This window comes from Dermacentor andersoni, chromosome 2, assembly GCF_023375885.2.
Source record: "Dermacentor andersoni chromosome 2, qqDerAnde1_hic_scaffold, whole genome shotgun sequence".
NCBI classification, from domain to species: Eukaryota; Metazoa; Arthropoda; class Arachnida; order Ixodida; family Ixodidae; genus Dermacentor; species Dermacentor andersoni.
Window position 1 is genome coordinate 80,088,304 of NC_092815.1, and position 9,990 is coordinate 80,098,293.

The following is a 9,990-nucleotide window of genomic DNA, read 5'->3' on the forward strand; positions in this document are numbered from 1 at the left end:
TCTGCGTTGCCTTCCGGAACAGCGTTTTCCATTCGAGGCGCTTGCGCTTTTCCAAGGGCGGCAAGACATCGATGTCGCAGAAGACTTTTGTGCGCGGCTGGCAGACCAAGGGACACGTCCAGATCTTCCAGCCCGAGATGACGTCACCCATTCCTGTGATTACGGCATGGACCTTCCTTTTACAATGGAGGAGCTCGAGGCGGCACTAGCTCTCTGCAGACGCTCATCATCTCCGGGTCCAGATGGTATATCATACCGAGCCTTGTGCTATCTCGGAGAATCTGCACGGATAGCATTGTTGAATCTCTACAACACCTCATGGCAGGAGGGAAATGTTCCTGACGAATGGAAAGTGAGCCGCCTGGTGCCACTCTTGAAGCTGGGCAAATCCCCGCTAGAGCTCACCTCTTACCGCCCAATAGCGTTGGCCAGCTGTGTAGGAAAGATAATAGAACGGATGATCCTTGGCCGCCTGGAATGGTACCTTGAACACTACAAGATTTATCCGAATTCCATGGCTGGTTTCCGACGTGACCGCTCTTCCATCGACAATGTAGTTGATCTCGTTTCATATGTCCAGCACTAAAGGTCCCGTAAACGTTTATCTGTAGCTTTATTCTTAGATGTGAAAGGTGCATACGATAACGTATTACATGAGGCTATTCTCGACGCTCTTGTGACGGTTGGCCTAAGTGGTCGAGTATTTTTGGGGATTGCAAGTTACCTATCTGCAAGATCATTCTATGTGTTAACTAACGATGGCCCAACTACGCGACGCTATACCAGCAGGGGCGTTGCTCAAGGCGGTGCTCTCAGGCCGACGCTATTCAACCTCGCTCTTATTGGGCTTGCTGAATACTTGCCAACTACCACCAAAATTTCAATATATGCAGACGACATCTATGTCTGGACTTCGGCAGTCACACGTCCTCAGATACGCGCACGGCTTCAAAGAGCGGCTACTTTGACAGCGAGCTACTTGTGTGAACAAGGTCTCAAGCATATCACCAGAAAAATGCGCCCTAGTGGCATTTACTCGCAAAGCAATTACGCCTTATGTCATCTCAATCAATGGGCGGACCATTTCCTATGTCAGAACCCACAGATTTCTTGGCGTAATTATCGTCCGAGACCTCTGTGGGAGCCCGCACGTGGCCTACATGAAACTGCGCCTGACAGCAACCTCCCAATTGTTTAAATACTTGACAGGAAAGACGTGGGGGATGTCAGTAGACGCAATGCTGAGACTCTACAGAGCTCTCTTTCTCGGTTTTTTAAGATATAGTCTACCTGCACTGAACAACACCTGCAAGACAAATATTCGTGTTCTGCAGACAGCACAAGCTCAAGCACTCGGAGTTTGCCTTGGTTTGCCCAGATGCACGTCAACAGAGGCAACTATTGCGATTGCTCGGGACCATCCAATGGAAACTCACATCATGGTGGAAGCCCTGAGAACGCACATCAGACATTTTGCACGTGCCCCCTATCACCACCTTGCAACAGTACCTTCAGAAAGGCACCAAGCATCATCCTCTAAAGCTATCGTCAAGTACAACGACAAACTTCCCTCGGGCTTCACCGCTGCATCTAAACCATCGATACCCCCTTGGTGTCTTGTCAGCCCCACAGTCCATCTCAGTGTACCAGGAATCGTGAAAAAGTCTGAGCTGTCGTCGCCTGTGCTGAAACAACTGTCTCTGCTTCTTCTGCACAAGAGGTACGCGGACAGTGCACATATATATACTGATGGTTCCACAAACATCCAGTGTTCGTCCGGTGCTGTGGTCGTCCCAGCAAGAGGTATTACCATCAGCTTTAGGACTGACCACCCAACGGCATCTACATCTACGAAACTAGCAGCTCTTCGCGCTGCACTTTGTTTCGTCAATCGGGAACCACCTCGACAATGGTCAATTTTCAGTGACTCAAAGGCAGCCCTACAATCTGTGCTATCAGCTCTGCGTCGCGGGCCATTCGAACAGCTCGTGCTCGATATTAGATGCCTACTCCATGCATCACATGAGAAAGGACATCACGTGACGTTTCAGTTGCTGCCAAGTCACTACGGCGTCAGAGGAAATGAAGACGCCGATAAAGCCGCTCGGACAGCTCTTGAAGACACACAGGAAGAGGCCATACCACTTTCACGGTCCGACACCAGCAGACTTCGAGTGCTTGCACGGGAGATCACGCTCTTTCTATGGTGCACACCAAGCAGCCAGACCAACCGGAGCAATCGTCAACATGACCGGCCCTGCTTGATGCATCTCTGTATGCCAACTGGACTCCCCCGAAGTGAGGCCACCCTGCTTTATCGCTTATGGCTAGGGGTGGCCTTCACGAAATCTTACTCGTTTCACATTGGAATGGCCGACAACGCTCTCTGCAATGCTTGTCTTTGCGAGGAGACGCTGGAACACATTCTGTGCGACTGTCCTGAATATAATGTTCAGAGACAGTCCCTGGCGTCGGAACCAATAGAACATTGACAATAGACCATTGTCATTGTCAGTTGCAACTATTTTCACAAATCGCCGACAGAAGACATCGCAGCTGAAGGCGACGAAGGGACTACTTTGGTTTATGAAGGAGACGGGCTTGGACAAGCGGCTGTAACAGTGATGTCAAGTACCGCGCAAGAGTGACCGACTAACTAACGATGTGTGTGCCGTGTTATGTGCTCTCTTTCTCTTCTCCCCATATTTCATCCCTTCCATCCCGCTCCCATGTGTAGGGTGGCAAATCGGTTAAGCTAAACTGGTTAACCTCCCTGCCTTCCTTTTCCACTTTTTCCTTCCTTCCTTCCTTCTCGCGCCTTATCTACATGCATCTAAAACAACCCCCGCACGCCAAAATACGCCCACTCTATAGACCACGTCTCGAGAATGAGTGAATGGACGCACTCTTGAATAAATGCGCCGAAGCATGGCCTACGGCGGCTACACCTACAGCACACGAATGTTCGAAGTTGAACGTTTTGTGGCGGTCCACAGAGAAAGCGAGTGACTAGTGACATTACGTCTTTGCTACAAGGTATTACAAACTACGGAACAGCTACGTTCCAAGCCTTGTGCGCAGCAAGAAAACATCTATTGCAAAAGATGGTTTTGGTTTACGTGTATTAATCAAATTGCGACATTACTTTCAGCAGCATATCTTACTGTTACTGTATAACGCATTCATACATAGTCACCTGATATATTGCCTCACTTCATCGGGAAACACGTATGAAACAAGCATCTCATACATTCAACACTTACAAAACCAAGCAGTACGCCTGATTACATTTAGTCCTCATCTCGCATCTGCCCTCCCACTTCACCAAAATATAAAAATCCTTCCCCCCAATTACTCGTTACAGCTAAAACTTGGTCTTTTAATTTATCGCATACGAAATCAAGGTACTGTCATTAATAATATTTCTGTCTCCCAACTAATCAACCGTAATAATACTAGATTCTCGGAACAAAATAATATGTTATAACCTAAAGTACACACAAATTACGGCAAGCAGACAGTGTTCTTTTCGGGAATAATGTTTTGGAATTCATTGCCCATGAACATTAAGTGCGTCCATTCAGAACACTTATTTCATAAAGCATTGAAAATTCACTTGTGGTCAACCGCCTGTTAGTAACAAATTACCTTTATTGACAACGAACCATGCCTTGATTTTTACACTTTACGTTATGTATAACCATCTAGCACTTAATTCGTTTTATGTATATTTCTCTGTATAATGATGTTCTAATGAAGTTGTGTATTCTCGTTATTTAATTTATCTTTGCTAATACTGTTTCACTGATCTGCAACACCACTGCCAGTCTATATTTGATTATTTTTTTGTACTTAGCACAGGAGGTCCCCTCGGCAGTTTAAACTCTGGGACCTCCTTCTGAACAAATATTTACAATATACTTTCCTGTATTCAAATATTTTTTTCAATAAAACCATCAAGCCTTCAAACTGAGCGCACCCGCGAGCGATTAGGCAGAAAATAAACGATCTGATAATGACCGCACCGAGGAATGTTACTGAGTCATAAACAGGACAAGCCGCTAGTTAAAGGTGTCTGCCAAATAAGGAACGACGAGAAACAAACGGATCCTGATTTAATTCACAAGCGGAAAGTTTCGTCAGCTTGAAATATATTTCTAGCCCCTCTTCTAGTTGAAGCACTGTATACGCTGCATGACCTCTGAAGCTGTGGTCAAGGCTTCGTATCATCCATCCATTCACTGTCTACAATATCCGCCGAAACAGAGGCTTCCTGAGCCGCAATGGTGTCATGCAATACCCGGCACGTAAGAAGTGCGTTGAGTGGCTGGCTTCTATCGGCCTTAATGTATTTAGGCCCCTGTGCCTGTAAATACACGCTATTTATAATATTTTCGCGGGAACAGATTGTCTAGCCAAGTATCAATATCGCCTTAGCAGAAATATACGAACAGAACAAAATACGATTATTCGTCGTTGCACTTCGTACTGCAACAAAAAAAGTACATCAAATACAGGAAGTTGTGCATAAATAAATGTTCTTGAATAATTACGTCCCTTAAGCAATAAACAGAACTTCGGGAAGCGAGAAATAATTAATAGTGCGGAGAGTGCCCCAATCTATAGCTGCCAAAGATGGGAATGCAACACCTACCAACTCCTTCGAAATTCATGTCTCTGTAAAGCAGTCTCACGGTTCCACCCCACTGACGACAAGTAAAAAAAGTGAGAATAGTCCCCAAGGAGTAAATTTCGCCACAGCGGAAAGAGTTATTTTGAAACGTTCGGAGATCACACCCACGTATCGTGAGTGCGCAAGTGTAGAGGGCAAGGGCAGATACATGCCTCCAACTGCTTTTCTTTTTCTTCTTTAGGGTGAAAATACGCGAAAGCATGTGAAGAAGCGACTGCAGAGAAAAGAGCGTTGCTTTGGATTTTACTTAAAGGGACACTAAAGGCAAATATTAAGCCGCGCTAAAGCGATAAATTAGTGCTCGAGAACATCTAAGGCGTCAATATTATCGTGAACAGAGCTTTGGTAATCGATAAACTGAGGTAAATGCAGGGCACGATTAGCGACTCCCCTGGGAAATTCAAGTACTATAGCCCAATGACGAAGGCACTCCTCATTATAATTCTGTCACCAGTACTCAACCACTTGTCATAAAGAGATCGTTGTACTGTAATATAAAACTAAAGAAAATGCTACTAGCCCTTTCTATTTGATTTTTAGAGAAAAAAAAAGCTTATTGACGTCACCCTTGACAACGACGCGGGCAGTCAAAAGGTTTCGTTGTCTGCGCTCTGCGCCGCCCGCGCTTTCTCGTTTTGAGTAGTTTCGGTATCGCGTAGTGCTGCGCTGGTTTTGCTGGCTCGCGAAACTCACACAAATTGCAATTAGCCGAGAATGCCACGTCCAGGTGATGCCCCGGTATTCCCGAACGGTCCACGCCACTTCACCAAGAGCAGCTGCAGCGTCGAATCCAACGTTCTGTCGTGGCTCGGTTTCTCTTTGGCCGCGTGACTGCGTTTTGCGCAAAAAACCGCAGTGCCGTATGTCGGGCGCCGTTTTACTCACGGACAGCAGTAAAGAGTCGTAATGGCGCATGCAATGTCAGCCATAGAGTCAATATAACCAACTCTAGAGGAAAAGCTGGGCTGAAAAAGGGGGGAACCACTATGGTGCCGCCCTGTTGATACTTGTCAATGCGGCCATCTCAATTATACTGTTGAAAGGGCTGAAAACAAGTACAGGTCGCCTTATGCTTTATCATTAAAAAAACGCATACCTGATGGCTTTATGTAGGTGATGTGTGAATATTAAGTCTACAGAAAGCACTTGCTAAGTGCGTAGTTTATGTATATCACGATGTACGCATTCATTCAATAAAAATGGCGCGAATTTCGGTTTCGAATCTCTGTGTTCCTGGAAGCGTAGTAGTTTCGTACAGTTTAAGTTTGACATGTGATTGCGCGACGACATCGGTCTACAGTGTACTAGAAGGCTTTGTAATCGGACGCTATGGCACCTTCGTGCCTTTTGTGCCGCACCCAAGCCCCGAAGGGCTCTGGCATTTACCTTCCCATGCAAATAAACGAATGTATCTTCTTGTTCAGAACATCACGCGAGAATACAACACTCGTGATGCATCACAATCGTTTGAGAAGCATCACAGTAGAGCATTTTTTTGCACGAGGAGCGGTGTGCTTATTTGCAGGGTTCCCTTCAGTAATATGGAATTGCCGGACAGGTATATCAGCGCAACCGGAATTGTACTGGCGAATCTACAAGCAAGCCATAGAATCTCTTTAATTGTTGCACTTTGAACAATCATGCTTCTACAAAGGCCACAGCAGAAGACAGCCTGATGGTGTGCGTGTGCCGAGTATTTCTTTGCCAGGAAGCAATCAAGAGGCGAGTGCCTAATACGGACTAAATCGAGTGCATGAACCAACATATTGATAGCGTAGGCGTTTTATTAACTGTGCAATATTTTCCACACTTCCTTGTATGCTGTTTCATGTGAGATATCTTTTCTGGTCACACGGCGTTCCATCTGCCCAGAAACACGTCGAACGACAAGCTACTCAAGCTAGGTATCCACAACACATTTGAAGAGCTCAAGGAGGCACAACTGGGTGCGCAGCTGCACAGGCTCCAGCAGTCAACTACCGGCAGGGCGCTCCTTATAAGATTAGGCTATAAAAACATAGAAGCAAAGAAGGATAGGATGGCTAACATACCAGACTCTTTTCGCCAGACACTGAAAGCTAGCCCCCTACCGAGGAATATGGACCCGAATCTGCACGCGGCCAGAAGACAGGCGCGAGCAGAATACGTAGAAAAACACCTGGCCACTAAAAACAATGTGGTATACACGGATGCAGCCCTATACCCGTGGGAGCACAACACCAAAGAACATAGAGTTGCGGCAGTGACCGTTGATCACATGGGAGAGCTGATAAGCAGAGCAACCCTAAGGAGCTGCACGGTAACCGAGGGGGAAGAAGCATCTGTGGCTCTAGCAGCGGCGGAGGGTTACCGTAGAAACAGATCCCTGATAATACTCACAGACTCTAAAGAAGCATGCAAAAATTACATGGCAGGTAGAATCAACAAAGCAGCGCTGCGAATCCTCCTCGAGGCAGGGCTTCCGAACGAAAAGATACTGCATACGATTTTCTGGGTGCCGGGTCACACCGGAATAGAGGGTAACCAGAGGGCCGACAGTCTAGCTCGCGAGCTCACATACCGAGTGGGACAGGCAATGGACCCGGTACCACTATGACGGTGGAACCCACGTACGTGGAAACACTAAACCATCAGCGAGGCAAAAGGATAATATATCCACCACTCCACCCATCTTTAATAGAACACGAAGCAGTCGGCTGGCGAAGGCTGCAGACAGGAACAGTCTCCAATCTACACATCCTACATAAAATGTTTCCCAGTCAATACAGAAACACATGTCCACGGTGTGGGGCCATCCCAACACTATATCACATCACATGGGAGTGCAGAAATAACTTCTCTTTCCACAAAGGAAAAAAACCCAGTGCGGAACAGTGGGAGGGCCTGCTCACCAGCGGCGTGCTCACAGTCCAAAAGGGATTGGTGCAACACGCTCTCAAAGTGGCCAGGCTCAGAGGTGCTCTGGAATAGGGGCGCCGACCACTCAAGACGACGGAGACTTCAGTAAAACATGAAGACATCTGTTAGCAGCTGAAAGCTGTAAATAGAGGATTAAAATTTTTCCTTCCTTCCTTCCGTCCTTCTGATCACAAATGTGTGCAGTGAATCTATCTGCATGATCGCCGGGCCTGTGGGACGATTCACTTGCGCTTGATGCTGAGTTTTTTATGCTGAGTTTTCTCAAATACCACTAAGCATCTGAGACACACATTTTTGTTGAGTATACTCGAAGGTAAAATAAGTAGATCATGTGGACAGCTCCAGCTCCTTTTCCTTAAATCAGCGTCTGCAAGGGGTATGCAAAAATAATTTTTTTCTCGCACACCGAATATTTTGCGGTATAAGCAAGAAAACCCACCACATTAGTCTGTAACATATTTGTTGTACATCACACTAATATGTACTTTAATTTACCAGGTGAGATGAGTTATTATTGTGGCTCATTCAGGCAAATCACACTGCAAGCTGCATTCATCAATCTTCTATTGGATTCGGCAAATGTTCAATGAAACAGGTTTCAGTGTTATGCAGATATGCCATGGCAAGTCCTTTTGCTTGTTCCAAAGGTAAAATTTAAGCTCTAACTTAAACAAGGCATTTCTAGTCAGAAACAACAAGCAAAAATGGTGAATTCACAGTATCAGAAGCCCATGGTACAAAAATTGAGAAGTGTCAAATTATTTTAAGGAAGGAATGGTATCTTAAAATGCAAGACTCTTTAGTGGAGGTCAAGCAAGTCACTATAGGTAGACTACTCAGCGAAATTATGCGAGTAATGGGAAAGCAAACAATGGGTCAAGAAATTTGTTCTTCTGCAAAACGAAAGCTGATGATTGTCATAGATGAGTCACTTTAGCGTGATGACACTGCTGCTTGATAAATTCAGAAACAAACCAAAAAACAAGCCATATAAAAAAGCAATTTAATGATTCTCTCTCCACACTGGGCTCAATAAAAATGGATCACATCTAATGTGTACATATCCGGCATCTTGAGAAAAAATGAAAGAAAAATTGAATTTAGAGCTACGGCACTCGCCACATAGATGTGGAGGCCTCGCCCCAATAATGACAGTTACTACTGCATTCACAAATTGGAAGCATCCATGCAGACAAGGATGATTCTTAATATTTTTGGCTACCACTTCAAATGCCTGCACCAAGTGCTATACTGCTGCGCGCAGCCATTCCAATGATCTCACACAACACCAGCATGTAAAAAGTAAAAGCAGTCAAAGTGCTCGTGCATTCTGGACACTATCTTTGAAAGCTTCTAGGCAAGAACAGTGCAAGAAGCAGACATAAGAACTGCATTTATTTACATAATTCCCCATTTGAATGGCCTTTTCTTCTCGCTTGGACAATGCCTATGCCTAGCCACAGCAGCTCCCTTATACAGACTCCGCAAGCCAAGACGCCGTGGACGCACATGCAAGTAAGAGGCAAGACCTGGTTTAACTTCGTTTAACCTGGTTTTAACCTGGTTTTCCCTATTTCCCTTGTTTGCGTTCTGATATTCACAAAATCGCTTTTGTACCACCCGAGTCTGAGAGGAATAATTTTGTTCTAGGCTGTACTGCGAACCCTTGAACTTCTCCTGCGTTCTTTAAAACGGCCTCCTATTCTTTAACAGATGAAAAATTTGCAATAAGTGGCCTTATATTGCGTTCTCTAAAACGACCAGCGTGATGTGCGCCTCGCACTAACCTCAGTTGACTTCCCAACTTAGTATGCAGATACTTCTAATTACAGCTTCGAGCTCTTCTCCCGTTTCAGAACAGTCGTTCAGCGAGGTCTACCTTGTTCTTTTCGAGAACTCTTACTTGTTGCGTTAGATCTTTAACTACCTTTCCTTGTTTACGCACCAATTACATAACGTCATCTGCGTGGCTCTGACCTACGCCAAGCTTGTTATTTATTTCGTCCACCATGTGACCATTATTAGTAATACTGATATCAGTGTTATCTAGCTTAGTCCATAATAGTATCCTGTTAGTTCTTGAAGGAGTTAATGGACGCGATCTTGTATGCGTTCCAAAATAGAACGGAGGCGGTTCGTTCCACCGAGCCACACACGATTGGTCAATTTGAACCATGACGAATGCCATGACGTCAATTGTGCTGTGATATCTGCTGTCAATAATTCCGTGTCGTCGGCTATCGGACGAATACAGTGCAACGGACCGCCTCCGTTCTATTTTGAAACGCGTACAAGATCGCACCCCATTTTGCGCTGCTGAGCTCGAGGTGGCAGGTTCGATACCGGTCGCGGCGGCCACGTCGCAGTGGAGGTCGGTG

The 9,990-nt window shown here is 45.6% G+C and overlaps 1 protein-coding gene across 1 annotated transcript in view; it reads right to left on the minus strand.

The window, feature by feature from the left end:
• Positions 1-9,990, minus strand: part of LOC126541784 (uncharacterized) — a 140,850-nt gene that overhangs the window by 47,925 nt on the left and 82,935 nt on the right. The window lies entirely within an intron of this gene.